Below are 15,209 nucleotides of genomic sequence, written 5' to 3' on the forward strand. Positions count from 1 at the left end.
ATTTTCTGAGGAACTGCCATACTGATTTCCAGAGTGGTTGTACCAGCTTGCAATCCCACCAACAATGGAGAATTGTTCCTCTTTCTCCACATCCTCACCAGCAACTGCTGTCACCTGAGTTTTTGATCTTAATCATTCTGACTGGTGTGAGGTGGAATCTCAGGGTTGTTTTCATTTGCATTTCCCTGATGACTAAGGATGTTGTACATCTCTTTAGGTGCTTCTCAGCCATTCAGTATTCCTCAGTTGAGAATTCTTTGTTTAGCTCTATACCCCATTTTTAATAGGGTTATTTGATTCTCTGGAATCTAACTTCTTGAATTCTTGGTATATATTGGATCTTAGCCCTCTAACGGATGTAGTATTGGTAAATATAGTATTGGTAAAATTTTATTATCTTGAATAATAAAACATCCAGGATAGCAAAAACTATTCTCAACAATAAAAGAACTTCTGGGGGAATCAACATCCCTGACTTCAAGCAGTATTACTGAGCAATAGTGATAAAAAACTGTATGGTATTGGTACAGCGACAGAGAGGTACATCAGTGGAATAGAATTGAAGACCCCGAAATGAATCCACACACCTATGGTCACTTGATCTTTGACAAAGTAGGTGAAACCATCCAGTGGAAAAAAGACAGCATTTTCAACAAGTGGTGCTGGTTCAACTGGAGGTCAGCATGTAGAAGAATGCAAATTGATCCATTCTTATCTCCTCACACAAATCTCAAGTCCAAATGGATCAAGGACCTCCACATAAAGCCAGACACACTGAAACTAATAGAAGAGAAAATGGGGAAGAGTGTTGAACACATGGGCATGGGGAAATTTTCCAGAACAGAACATCAATGGCTTATGCATTAAGATCAACTATAGACAAATGGGACCTCACAAAATTGCAAAGCTTCTATAAGGCAAAGGACACTGTCAATAGGACAAAATGGCAACCAACAGACCTTTCTCTTTTCAAAGAAGATGAGGAGGAAGGAAGCTCAGAGCAGCTTGGTGGGCTCCGGAGAGACTGCAGCTCCTTCAGGTCTTTCCCTCTAAGTGGGTCAAAAGTTTCCCCACCTCAGCAGCATCTACATTTTCACTCTCTGTGCTACAACCTCAACCCCAGTCTGCCTGCCACCTGCAACATCTGTCCTGTGGAGTGTCAGCATCTTCTCTTCATGCACCCCCTGAAACCCTGGACCATAACACAGTAACAACAACAACAACAAAAACAAACTTCACTGGGGCTGGAGAAATGACACAGTGGTTAAGAGCACTGGCTGCTTTCCCACTTGACTGAGATTCAAGTCCCAGTACCCACATAGCAGCTCACACATGTCTGTTCCAGGGGCTCTAAAGTCACCCCCTTTTGTCTTCCCAGGGCACTGTATGCCTATGGCACACAGACAAACATGCAGAAAATCATTCATAGTTATAAAATAAAAATAAATAAAATCTTTAAAAAGAGGACAACTTTATATGAAAGTATCCATTGTGGCATAACATACTAACCTGATTTAAAGGCTCCGTTCAGTGTATTTTCTCCTCACCTTTGCTCAGATGCAGCTCTTCGTAACCAGTTATAAGAATTTTAATATCTTTCTGTGAACAGTTACCCTTGGTCATCCCTGCTTGCCACTTCACACTGGCAAGCGCACTCCCTGTTGTTTACTGTCTAACCAACGCAATCTAACGGAATCACGGCCTTCATCTGTCTTGTTGATCACAGTCTCAGCAACAGAACGGTAGTCACACACCCAATGATATATGTATGGCTTGGTGACTGAAAAGCAGAATCTAAAGTGATGAGTGGAGGAGGGCTGAGTGGGAGACACTGGATTCTATGGCCAGAGAGTAAAATGTGATTATATCAGGGATCGTTCCGTCTAAGCAATGGCTTTTAAAGTAATATTGAAGCGGAGGACAGGATGGATGGGCATCAACAGCCTGTCCATGAACTTTGTGTGATTAGCAGGGGCATGAGATGGGGAGCTTGGCACACTGGATATGTCCTGAATGCTGAAGAAACATTGTCAGAACAGAATAAGGAATTAGGAGAGAAGGCGAAGGAGTGGGAGAGGGAGAGTGGGAGAGGAGAGAAGGGGAGAGAAGGGGAAGGGGGAGCGAGAGAAACAAGTATGCAAAGAAGCATAAAACAACAAATATATCAGAGGAGGATCTAAAGAGAAACAATGGAACTAGCCCAAGGGAAGACAGAGACCAGAAGTCAGATCTCAAAACACAGGGAATCATGCAGCTGCACAGACCCAACTGAAGGGATGCTTTTCACCACGTGGTTTGTGTTAACTAAGGTCTGTCTGTGGAAGGCAAATGTGCTGGTATCTATCTGCTTGAAGCTCAGTTTTGTGCAGGGGTGTGGACATGTGTGATACCACTGCTGAGCAGAAGTTGCTGGTGGTTTTGATGATGATGTCCTCACAGGTAGTGAGAAAAGCTGCTACACACTGCCTGACATAGACCTGTCACCGCATTTTCTACCTCGATTTCCCAGTTCTGTGAAAGCTGGTTCAGGATCATGGCTGTCTGTTCTGATCTGATTGGAAATCTCCTAGGATTGTGGAAAGATCCGTCCTGTGAGAACAGGAAGATTGATGGTCAAGCTCTTGGGTGTAGCTGACACCCTTTGTAATCATAATCCCATTGGCTGAAGTCAACAGGTGGCTCCTAAGGAATGACTTCCAGCCAGGGATAAACACTGAATGGAGAAAGGACCATATATGGGAAATGGAATGTACTACTTCTCCAATGTCTCTTACACTCACATGAGTGTAATTTCTTCTCCTGCTGATGGCTTTCTGGAAGCCACGTCACTGGACTGCCTCGCTGTGCCCAGACTAGAAGTGATGATGGACTTCCCCAAATAGGCAAGAATAAAAATAAATGTCCAAAATTTATGGGTGGCACATTGCCTAAGGGGTGGCTGACTACTCACAGCCACAGTCTTCTGGTCCAAGGAATTCCTTCTAAACACAGCTTCTGACCCTCCTGTTCAGTTTCCTGTTAGCTACCATTATCATCTAGCTCTCAAATTTGAGGGCGAAGCTTAATTCCAGAAGAGACAAGAACAGGAATTTTATAGCAGATGCTGCTGCTGTCCCCTTACTGGCCAGGTAATCACTGGAAAAGCAAAGCTTTGAGCAGCCAGTTTGCCATCTACCTGGTGGGTAGTAATTCAGCTTTCCTCGTGGCCAAAAGGAGGAATGTGTAGACATAAGAATGAGCTTCTGCAAGCCTTACCCAGAGCATTCTTTTCCCTGTGCATTGAGATAGAACCTCATCGTTAGGGGAGCTCATACGGAGACCTGAACAAAAGTTAGTTGTGAAAATGTCATTTGAGCAAATGTTTGCCAGACGTATAGGGTTTCTGTTTTATTTTAATATTATTATCTTAAAATTAGCGTCCAAAGTGATGAGGTCCATTGTGGTATTTTTATACATACTTTGATCTCATTGGTCCTCCCTCCCCATCCATCTCCCTTGTTGCTCCGCCCACTTCCTCTCGGTCTCTATCCACAACTCCCCCCTCCCCCGTTGTCTTTATTGTGTTTTGATGTCATGTGTATGCTGTTCCTTTTTCCCTCTTCCCCTTTTCTTAGCCCTCCTCTATCCTCCCAAGGTTCTATTTCTAGCTTTACAACCTGTGCCACCCGCACATTCACATATATTCAGTCACAAAAATTATAATCTAGGATCATGTGGTGATTATCTTACCGAGTCCACCTCACCTCATTCAGTATTAACAGCTTCCATGTGCTCTTGGCACTTTAGCTCATTGGCCTACAGATTTCCTTAAGTGAGGAATGATTTTAATGCCTACTTCAGCAGTTGGGCAACTGCAATGAGATGACAGCTTGACATATTTGTGAGCTCGGGATTGGTTAAAGTTTCTTTCTGTGGCCTCAAGTTTATGCTCTTCCAGTTTCAGAGCATTACAGGTTTCAGGTGTTTAGACGGTTTGGTTATCTAAGTAACTTTTGTTTAGTTTAGTTTATATTAGTTTTGAATAGTGAGAGTTCTCAATAGTTTCTCACTTTATATTCTATCCCCACATGTGACTGTCATCTAAAAAAACAAACAAAAACAAAAACACAAAAACGCCCCCCCCACAATCTCAAATATTTTATTACATGGTTCCCTGAAGAAATATATAGCTTTATCTTATATGCTCAGGCCTAATGTGCTGTGTGTGAGTGTGTGTGTGTGTGTGTGTGTGTGTGTGTGTGTGTGTTTGTATGCGTTGCATGTGTATATGCAGCTACACTCGCCCATGTGTGGCGGTCAGAGGTCAGAAGTCAACGTGGTTTCTGGTCAATTAGCTAGTTGGTTAGCAAGGCCCTAGGATCTGACTGTTTCCCCCTTTCTACGCTCAGAGCTGGATTACACACAAGCTGTCAATCTTGACATTTTATGTGCATGCTGGAAAATATAAACCGAGCCCCCATGTTTGTGCAGTGCATGCTGGGAAACATAAACCCAGCCCCCGTGTTTGTGCAGTGCATGCTGGGAAATATAAACCCAGCCCCCATGTTTGTGCAGTGCATGCTGGGAAACATAAACCCAGCCCCCACATTTGTGCAACAGGCACTTAAGTCGCTGAGCCATCCTCACACTCTCCTGACTTTGTAGCCTTCGTGTGGATTAGAAATCAGGTATTCTACGACATAATTCTTCCCATATTGTGACGCTGTGGATTGAACCTGGTGCCACAAACACCCAGGCAGGTAATCTCCCCACACGCTATACCCCAGCCCTCAGTGAGCTAAGGTTTTTTTTTTTTTTTAAACTCTGGATTCCTTGAATTCCTATGTAATTCTGAAATCTGCTTGTCAAATTTTAAAAACTAAACAGACTTTCTGGACCATTTATTAGGGTGACTTTAAGCCTATATGGTAATTGGAAAAATTTAACCTCATGACATTTTAAAATCATGGCCATAATAGTACGTCTTTGACATCGGAATCATTCATGCCTGTACACGTAGCCAGGGCTCTGCCCTCTCCCAGCAGACTCAGATCTCTGTATGTAGATATTTTTAGTATATAACTTAACTCTGTTCTTATATTTTCTATGCTTTTGATGTTGTTTCTAATGATACTTCAATTTTCTACTTCTGACATAACTCAAATCTACGTGGACAAAGGAGACTTCTGAGCCTTGTGTTTGCCTACATGCAAGGTGTTTCCTGTGTGTAGTGTTCTCCAGGGTGACTGCACCATTAGGGACTAAAGACAGATGTGTTACATCTTTTCTCATTTAATGTGTTACATATTTTCTCATTTATATACCTTCTCTTCTTACTGCCCTTTCAGATGGCCTAGATTTGGGATTTTCTGGTAATTTTTTATTCTTGTTTTTAAATATATATAAAGAATATTTTAGAGTCTCTCTTTTTCAGTCAGTGAATATATCTCCAGGAATGAGTCAGTTCTACATAGCATCACATTTTTTTTTTTATTGTGAAATGATAGGCAAAATGTCCAGACAAGAGATTTTTTAAGTACATGCCTTATTTCACATTTAATACATCATTACTTCTTTCATTTTTTAAAATCTCAATCTGGGTCAGGCTTTGTGTGCTATAATTGGATCATTTCAAAGAGCCATTGATTCCATTTGTTCAACTAATATCTATCATATAGGTCAGCCCTTGTTGGCTGACTTCTATTTTTCCCTTTTTTTTTTTATTGCACTGACTTATGTCACTTAGGAGTCACTTATGACATGGTCCCTCTAAGCATTTATCTGCATTTGAATGTTATTTATTTATGTGTGTGTACAAGTACATGTGTGTACACGTGCACTTGAAAGATACAGGTAAATTTAGGTGTTGCTCTTCAGGTGCTAGCCATTTCATCTTTTAAGACAGGGTCTCTTTATGGCCTGGAACTTGCCAAGTAGGCTAGATGATCTAGCCAGCAAGCCCCTGGGGTCCTCCCATGCCTACATCCCCCACTCACTCTGATTTTCCCCTGGTTTTTTGTAGCTATCAGTTAAAAATGATCTACAAGCACAAGTCCCAGGGTGAAAGAGAAGATATTGATGGGATTTTTCAAATCTCTGGTTTGTGTGAGCACCCATGATACCTTCATTAGGTGGACAATATCCTTTGAGGATGGAACTTTATACATGCCATTCAGGCAGGAACCCTTGGTTCTTCTGGCTGCACAGACACTTGATGGAGGTTAGTTTTGAATAATTAGGACTGTGAAGAGGGCTTCCTACAGAGTCTAAGACTAGCACCCATAGGCTGAGGACTCAGGAAATCAGACTCCTGGCTGTGCCCTATGGTGGCCTGCAATGTACTTCTACCCTGGAATTATGTATCCTTGGGACCAAGTTCTGCCTAACTGATACCATTCTCTGGGACAGGACACATGGCTACACATGGGCCACCCCAAGACTGCACCAGCTTCACCATGAACCAGAAAGAGGACAATCAAGTGCTAATTCTTCAGGCACCATTTCAGCCTCACCAATACCTATGGGTCCTTCATCTCAGTCATTCCTTGCCTGAGACAATGTTCTCTCTTGAAGAGACAAAGCTCTTGACCTAGGATAGAGTCTTTCCTGGCTAATCCCACACCCTGCTTAATTATTCCACAAATTTGGCCTGAGAAAGGAAACAGGTCCAGTTTCCTTCTCTGCCAAAGTCAAGATGGGGAGAACTGCTGTGTCTTCAATTTTCAGAGACCACAGAGCAACACTCAAACCTTAAGAAACATATAGCTCACATGTCCAGAGACCACAGCCTCCTAAACCTCCAAATGACACACACACAAGAAAGGCCACAGTCTACACCAGGAGGATCAGAAAGTGCCAGTGGGGAGTCAGAGAGCAGCCCACAGCAGCACTGAGCCCGTGCCAGCTCCCAGAGTGCCCAAGCTAACATCACAGGAAAACTATGTCTAATTCCAAAGCTTTGCTTAACAAATCCCACCTGACCAATGGTTACAGAAGGCTTATTTATATTTTAAATGTACTTCCCTCTGTTGTAATACAAATAGAAGGTTATGGAAGACCCCTAACTATAAACTAATGATCACACATTATCACTTTGTGTAGCTTATGCTGATGGTTTTGAACTGGGAGATCTGGTAATTGGAAGAAATAACTCAACTTCTAAGCCAGAGGGACTGAAACCCAAGAAGACATCTGCACTCTCATTCCTGCTGAATTAACTGTGTGTTTGTTTTGCAAGAATTCAGCAGCAACAAATCTTTTTACCAATTTCAGTACAGACAATAACTTTAATATTTCTGTTTTACAGAGCATTGTAAGCAATAGGGGATTTAGAAGTAGGTTGACATATGGTAGCCAGGACAGAAACATTCCCCTTAAGTCCAAGTATGGACCATTCATGTGTGTAGAAGGCAAAGCAACTGTGTTGCTGATGGTGGTAAACTGTGCTTCCCATGTATCTTTCATTGCCATGGGTCTCATCAGCTGGCATAGCATGCCTGGCACTGAGCCTCGGGGGACCTTCTGGCCCTGTCACCCCACACTGACATTACAAGCATACTCTACCATGTTTATGATGTTGCTCACGTGAGTTCTTCTGTTGGAGTTCAGGCAAGCTCTCTGCTCGCTGAGCCATCTCCCTGGCTCTCTTTACATCCATTAATGGCTTCTCAGATTCTATGTTTTGGGGCCTTTATTTGAGTGATCCAGGGTTCTCTAAGCTCCTGGCCTCTTTTGAGGTCTATGAATATAAAACCTGACATCCTAGTGGAAAAGTTAGAATGCTGGCTTGATTATCTGAACCCGTTTTCCAGGCTTTCTTCTAATGTTCTGTATCAGTGTCAACAGCCATCAGTTTCAAGATTTTGAGTTGATCCTGTTCCACATCAGCAGTAGCAAGTAGCCAGTGCGTAGGTGGACCCAGTCCGTCCAAAACAGTGTTCAACAAGGTCCTCACACAACACGGTGGAAACTGTTCTTATTAGACACACGTGTAGCAGCCCACAGCTGCTGCTTTTAATAATATGTGAGTCCTTAGCTTCATATGCTTTCAGAGATGTGCGTGCCAGAGCTATTAAAATGAATGATTCAGAATCGATCCTATCCTCGGGTTGGGTAAAAGAAAAACATCAGAAAGCACAGCGTTCCTCGCAACACTCCTCTCAGCTGGTCCAAGTCCTGTGCACAGTCCTTCAAGTGTGCACTTTGGAGCCCTTTAGAAAGTGGGTTTTCACTTGGGGTCAGAGGTGAGTGGTAATGAGATCTGTCTTTGGCCTGAGCTCATTGAGAATGCCAAGAACAGCCCATGCAGGTGAGGGTGTCTCTTCAGGACTGTTCTCTGCCCCACATCCTCTCGACAATAGCCACTTCAGGTACAGGTGACTCACAATTTTGATTCAGAGTTGATTCCCATGAAGCTTCTTTGAACACTGAAGTCAAATAGGAGAAACACATTCACGGAATGCTGAGGGGCAGGTAAGGAGTCTCCTCACGAAAGTAGTGTATCAGAGACAGGTCAAAGTGAAGGCAGGCATCTGCCAGACAGTATCTGGGTGGACGCTGTGTCGGAGAAGAGGAGAGAGCTGTGACAACAAGGAAGGGTGGAACTGGGAACGAGCCTACTTCCAACAAAATGCTGTGATCTCCAGGCATGCTCTTATTTTATTCCAGATGACTCTCTGGAAATTTCAGCAGGCCTAGGCCATAGGCTTAATGACATTTAGCAGCACTTACAGCAAATGGATCCTGAAGGCTCGGTGTTGAAGGACTGGAATTACTGGGTTTGGAGTCACCATGTGGGTACTCAAGATTGAACTTGTGTCCCCTAGAACAGTCAGTGTTTCTCAACTGCCCAGTCTTCGTGTCTCCAGCCCCCGTGTCTTCACATCACTATTTTTAAAATATTAACTATAGTATTTTATATTAATCTTTGTCTACGTGGCTCTGACCAGCTGAGGCCCCAACTCTAATAGGTCTGGACCGTAAACCTGGTTGTCTAAGATGTCTAACTAAGATGGTAATGAGTCTCTCTGCTATTTTTGGATTTCTCTGATCAATCTCATGTGGTCTGAACAAAAGTATCTTTTTTTGTTTGTTTGTTTGCTTATTTATTTGCTTGCTTTATTTTTTAACTGTTGCTCTTCAGACAAAAATATCCTCTCTTGTGATTTGCTGGTTTGAGAAGCGGCAAGAGCCAATCAGCAGAACACTGATGCTTGATTTCAAACAAACTGTAGCCTAGAAGGATATTCTTAAGGAAACTAAGGACTGCTATGAACTGGTTTGAGGAAGACAGACTCCTCAGAGTAATGAAAACTGGGACATCAATTTCTTTAAAAGTGGGAAGAATGTTTGAAGAGGCTTAGTCAACCACAAGACCTGAGAGGCAGTCATTTTCATCATTAGCAGCTCCAGGAGTTCAAGACTGCAGGCTCAGGAGGAAGCAGCAGCCAGAGCCAGCACAGATCACCTCAAGATTTTGGAACTACACAAGTGTCTCTGGGTACAAGACACCACTGGAGCCCCATGGCACAGGACTCCGACTGCTCATGGGATGATATAGGAGGAACCCACAGGTCCTGCTGACAAAGAGACTGGGACTAGTACAGAGATGGTAAAAAAATAAATCAGGGTTGAATGTTTAAAGGTTTTACTTAACAAGCTTTCATGAGTGCCAAGCCGTCAAAAGTCAGTTTAGAAACTAGAGGGAAATTGAAAAGGAAAGAAGCCCAGGGAGGAGGAAGCAGGGTTAGCCCAGCTCAGCTGGGACCTGGAGCCCCACACAGCAGGCGCGGCTTTGGGATCCAGCTGAAACTCACAAAGCATAAGGTTCAGGGACCCGCCTGAAGATGTTGCTTGGGAGACAGATGGCCTAGTGGAAGAGATGACAATGGGGACTTTTCTGAAATAGAGAAGATGTTTAAAGGCAAAATGTCAAGACGTATCAGAAATCTGAGTAGGTTAAATACCAACAAAATAGGCAGAATCACGTCAAAAAAGATGAAACCCAAGGACCAGGAGGACCCTAATTGCTGCCAGAAGGCTGGGCACAATCAGGAGACGGTGGGAAGCAGAGCTGGGTTCCGAGAAATATTTACCACACAGAGGATCAAAATGAGGAGAGAACATACCCAACCCTGCAATGCACAGCTCCTCTTACACACAAAAACAAAGAGCATTTAAAAAAAACTAATTATCATCAAATGTATGAAGAGGGTAACTCACCATGCTCCTGGGGTGTGCATGAGGCCCTGTTGTGTGGCAGAAAGAATTGTTACCTCTGTATGTGCACAGACCATGTTCCACTCTGATGAGGTTGCCTTTATTTTCCTAAGACCCACTATGGGGCTTGGCACTAAATCCTCCAACATCCTTACATAAGGACGGACAACTTTGCCTGTTTTCATCGCACACATAGGATAAGGGGTCAGGATAGGAGGAATTCTTTGGCCTCTCATTATCCCATTATCAGGAGGGATAAGGAGTGAATGTTTGAATACTTGGAACACAGACAGACGAAACCCAAGAGAAAATGCTGCCTGAGCAGAAATGTAGCCAAGTCCCCTTGCCTGGCCCTCAAGGAGAAGCCAATACTGACAGCAAAGGCTCCCTGCTTAGCAGAGGGTCCGCCACTGCCGCTGACACTGCCTACAGAAGTCAATCTGGATCCCATTGCCTCTACGGAGTTGAGCTTCACCCTCATTGGAGTTGAAGCTTCTCGTTTTCTCTGGTTTGGTTCCTCCCTCAGGTCAACTGTAACTGCAGATGGAATCAGTAGAAACCAGAGCCTATAGGCTGGCAGTTTTGACTGTGTGCCCACAGCAGAATTACTGGAAACGCCAGGCAGACTTTCCCAAGTACCACAGGCATGTCTGGCTTCTGAGCTTCAGCAGAAGGGTTTTCTTGCTTTTTTTTTTTTCTTCTGTGAACAATATGAACTGGACTTAATACAAATACAGCAAACCAACTTCCTCTTGACTTATTTTGGGGTAATTTTTGCCTTTCTCTAAACTCGCATAGATATTTTGGTTTTATTTATTTTCGTGTATATGAGTGCTCTGTCTTTCTGCATGTCTGCATGACAGAAGAGGACATCAGATCCCATCATAGATAATTTTGAGTTACCATTTGGTTGCTGGAATTTGTACTCAGGACTTCTAGAAGAGCAATCAGTGCTCCTAATCACCAAGCCATCTTTCAAGCCCTTTTAAACCATGTTTAAGCATTAAAAATAATAACATTTCAATAATGATCAAACCAAATTCATTTCTAATTTAAAGAACTTTTAGTATTTTTCGTGGTGGTTCACAATGATACAGGAAAATTATAATTAAATTAGAGATTAAGAATGATGTCAGGTGGATCTATCCAACCACATTGCCTATAAAACATGTTCGTTGTTCTTGATGTATGGAAAACCAGAAAAAATACCATGCCCCTCCTCCATACATGCACTGCTGCTGCTGTGGCCTGCTGAACACGGTGGCTCTGACGTCTCAGGGCTAGGGCAGCTAGTACACAGCAGCCCCGCACACCAGCATCCGCATAGGAGAGACTGCGCATGCCCACAACTCCCAACACTCAGGTACCGTCACAGAACCCTCTTTGTTGTGTTTCCACAGTACTGTTTTTATGTTATAAGGTAAAACTCCCCCAAATTAGGAACCATCACACATCTCTTCAAGGTAGAGCTCTTGCTCCCCTGGTTTTCAGAGCATCTGTCATAACCACCCTCCCACACCTGCGATACGAACTGATGCTGAAGCCCAGAGCTCCCTTGTCTAAGATTCAGCTCAACTAAGACGATTTTGGTGCAAACGAGAAATCTGGGCATATAGATTCAAAACGAGTGCCATTTTGTAAGCAAATTAATATCGTAAGAAAGCATCCAAACAGGTGTGAGTAAATGTGAAGACACGCTTGTCTCCAATTTTTTAAAATGTAGTAGATAAATTTATCTTTAAAACAAACAAACCAGAACTCACAGGGATTAAAATGTGTGAAAAGAGACATATCAAAAAATGATTATTTTATTGTAGTAGATGTTTTAAAACATGCCTTTAAGTTTGCCTTTTCTAGATTTCCTATATGCATTTTTGTTTAACAAACACATCTTTACAGTACTGACAGTCCCAGCTGCAGGAGAGAACACCCTAATTGGAAAGGGTTTTCTGGGAAGTAGAGTTAGGAGCTTATGCATGCAAAATGAAATGCTTAGATCTTAAATAGTCCCATAAATCTCCCAGTATTTGAATCTGCAGAGATGCAAGCTTATTTGTAACTCAAGCCATTTGCAAAATGTTTCCATTCCCAAGCAAACTTCGACATATAATCTAAGTACAGAGGAGTAGATATTAGTTAACCCCACACGAGGCACAGGGTTTGGAGCTGAGCACTTGGTATGCACAGTCCCCTTTCCTGCCCACTATCAGCCTTGTGGGGGTTGTTTGCATACCCTGAGTGACAAAACCAAGAAACTGTAATGGAAGTATTAAAATTAACATGGAGTTCTGTAGCTTCAGAATGGTATTCTAACTGTAAGACCATCGAGATATGTAGACTTGGGTGTCTGGTTCACTTCAGTGCATTATTATTTTTACTTGTGTCTTTATAAAAACAAACAAACAACAAAAGCTTTAATAGAGTATAAGGAAAGTGGAGACACAGAGAGGTGAATGGAAGCACACGAGCACATGATGGTGGAGAGTTAGAGCTAGCCCTGGGCTCAGCTGCTGGTTTTCTGTCACACACATTTCTAGCAGAAAGAGTATGCGAGTCACTTGAATTTTGAGTAAGAGAGAGCCACATAATAAGGAAATACAGTGGCATTGTTTCCCTGCACACTACTGAAGGTAAAAGGGGGCAGCATATGAAACAAGTCATGGTGGTGTGTAACATAGCACACGAAGAGCAACCGTTCCAGTCACCAGAGACCAGAAGCCTTCGCTCCTCTCAGGACTGATGGTGCTCTTGTTCCTGCTGCCTAGACAGTGGGTTCAGGTGTCACTGGGAGAGTTCAAGTTCGGGGCTCATTGAGAAGTTCAAAAGAAGCTTTGCACAGTGGCAGTATCGTAGCCAGTGGGGTTTATCTGGCGCACGATTATTGTTAACTGAGAAGTTAAAAATATCTGAGAGTCACTATGTTTTGAGATGTACCCCGTTGCCAAAGGTAAATAAGTCCAGGGGCAGGAGACAGTAGGCAGACTTGGTTAGGGCTGTGAGTGGTGCCCTCTCATCTGCGAGGTATGATTCCCAACTGATGCTCTAACAAGAGACTCTATCCAACTAGCAAAGGCAAAAAAGGGTCAAGGCCACAGATACTTGGTGTTGAAATGGGTCTGCAGTCTTTGATGGTAGCAGCGTAATTGCATGAGAAGACTGCTTGGTCATGGATTATCTGTCTACTTTATCTTCAGCTAAATTCAGTGCACCTCTAGGGGTTTCCTGGGCCCTGCCTGACAGGAAGTCACATGGTCAGAATGCCACAAGGCTGTGACAATGAGTATGTGTATACAGAAGGCAGCCTCCAATGTCTACATCTATAGGCACTCAGTCCTCCACCAAACATCACTTCACAGGAGACAGGAGAGTAATGGTCACTGATGAAGAAGCACAAAGAATATGTATATGAAAGCAAAGGGTGGAAAAACTGGTTAGATTGTGATGGGATGACGCATTGTCTGACATGTTCTGCCTCCAGGCACCTTGACTAAGCACACATATGTGGCTGGAAGCAAAAGAACTCTCTTGATATCTCATAGCATCTCAACTTCTGTGAGCCTGTGTTCCTCAATGTTACCTGGAATGCACACATGCCACCTCATCCCTTCATCCACCCTCAGAGGGTCACCTCCTAAGGGCCTCCCTCATGAGCTGCCCTACCCTTGTGCCTACCTCCCCGAATTATAGCTAGTTCATGGTCCCTTAGTGAGCACATCTTATTCACCCTTGCAGGGACACTTCATTTATGAAGGTCGTATCCAGAGGGCCTACAGGGTAGGACTTAAACACAGTGTCTCTCAGATCAGAGGTGGAGAACAGATTTTGGCAAATAAGAGTGACATGAACAAAGGTCACATGGACTGTAGGCAAGAGACAATAAGTTCTGGTCCTGGGGAGCAAGGTAGAGAGATGGAGTGCAAAGATAACCTAGAAGGGTGGGAAGCCAGACCTGCTGCACCTGAGGAGGTGGTCTGAGTGCAGGGACTTGCCCTTCTGGGCCTGGTTTGGGGGCAGGGTTGATCTGGAAGAAATTCCAAGGAACTTTCATTGCATCTTCAAGGACTCTGTGATTTCCCTTATCTTCTTAGATCAGCCTGAAGCCTAGGGTTCTCCTTAGCTTTCCAGATGAGGCTCATAGCCAAGTCTGCAGACACACAATGTGTCAGAGCAACTAGCATGGCTTTACCAGGTGTCATGTGGACAGCTCAGTGTGTGAGTATAGTATGTTGGCTTAAGCTTACCGAATGCACATCATTGCATAGTGTGACTTGCATTTCAGAGCTCACAGCAACCTAGAAAGAGAGATAAAAAGATCATAGTCCTCAGATAAGGAAGATGGCACCTCCAGCTGTGCAATGTGCCCCCAAGCCCACGGTAGCAACTTGCTTTACTGGTGTATTTAAGCAGGCAAGGCTCCTGGACTTGAATTCTACTTCAGACTTTGCAAACAGCCACATGAAAACCTGCTTCCAGTGGTGCAAGATTGGAGCAGCTAAGAGCACTCCATCTTAGGAAGGTAGAGCATGGCAGGCTTCCCAACTCTGGAATGCAACTGAGACTCTACTGGCTTTCATAAGAGCTGGTTCAAGAATTTTTCAACAGAAAGAAAAACAAAAGTCTGAAAAATGAAAACATTAGAGAGGCTAAGGGATGCTCGTGTCTGCTCCTTGTCCAGCAGAGACTCATAAGCTTGAAGGCCCTTGGAACCCAGCTCCTGGGCAAAGGCAACGGATGCATCTGGGGGACACCTGGGCACAGCTCCTGAGTTCCTTTTCCCACATCCTCAGCCATTCACTGAGGCCACAGAGGAGTGACATGCTGTGTTGCAAATTCACAGGAAACTGACCTGAATGGGGCCTTTGTTAAACTTTGGTCTAACACTGGACCTGTCTGTCTCTCAATGGTGGTAATATGTCTTCACTGTCAATCACATTAGCGGGCAGTGTCCTTCATAGACTAGCCAGTCTGTAATGCATAGCAGAGAGACAAGTTTGCCCAGTTATGGTGCAGAG

The sequence above is a fragment of the Grammomys surdaster genome, unplaced genomic scaffold, assembly GCF_004785775.1.
Source record: "Grammomys surdaster isolate TR1022 unplaced genomic scaffold, NIH_TR_1.0 1136, whole genome shotgun sequence".
In the NCBI taxonomy this organism is placed as follows: Eukaryota; Metazoa; Chordata; class Mammalia; order Rodentia; family Muridae; genus Grammomys; species Grammomys surdaster.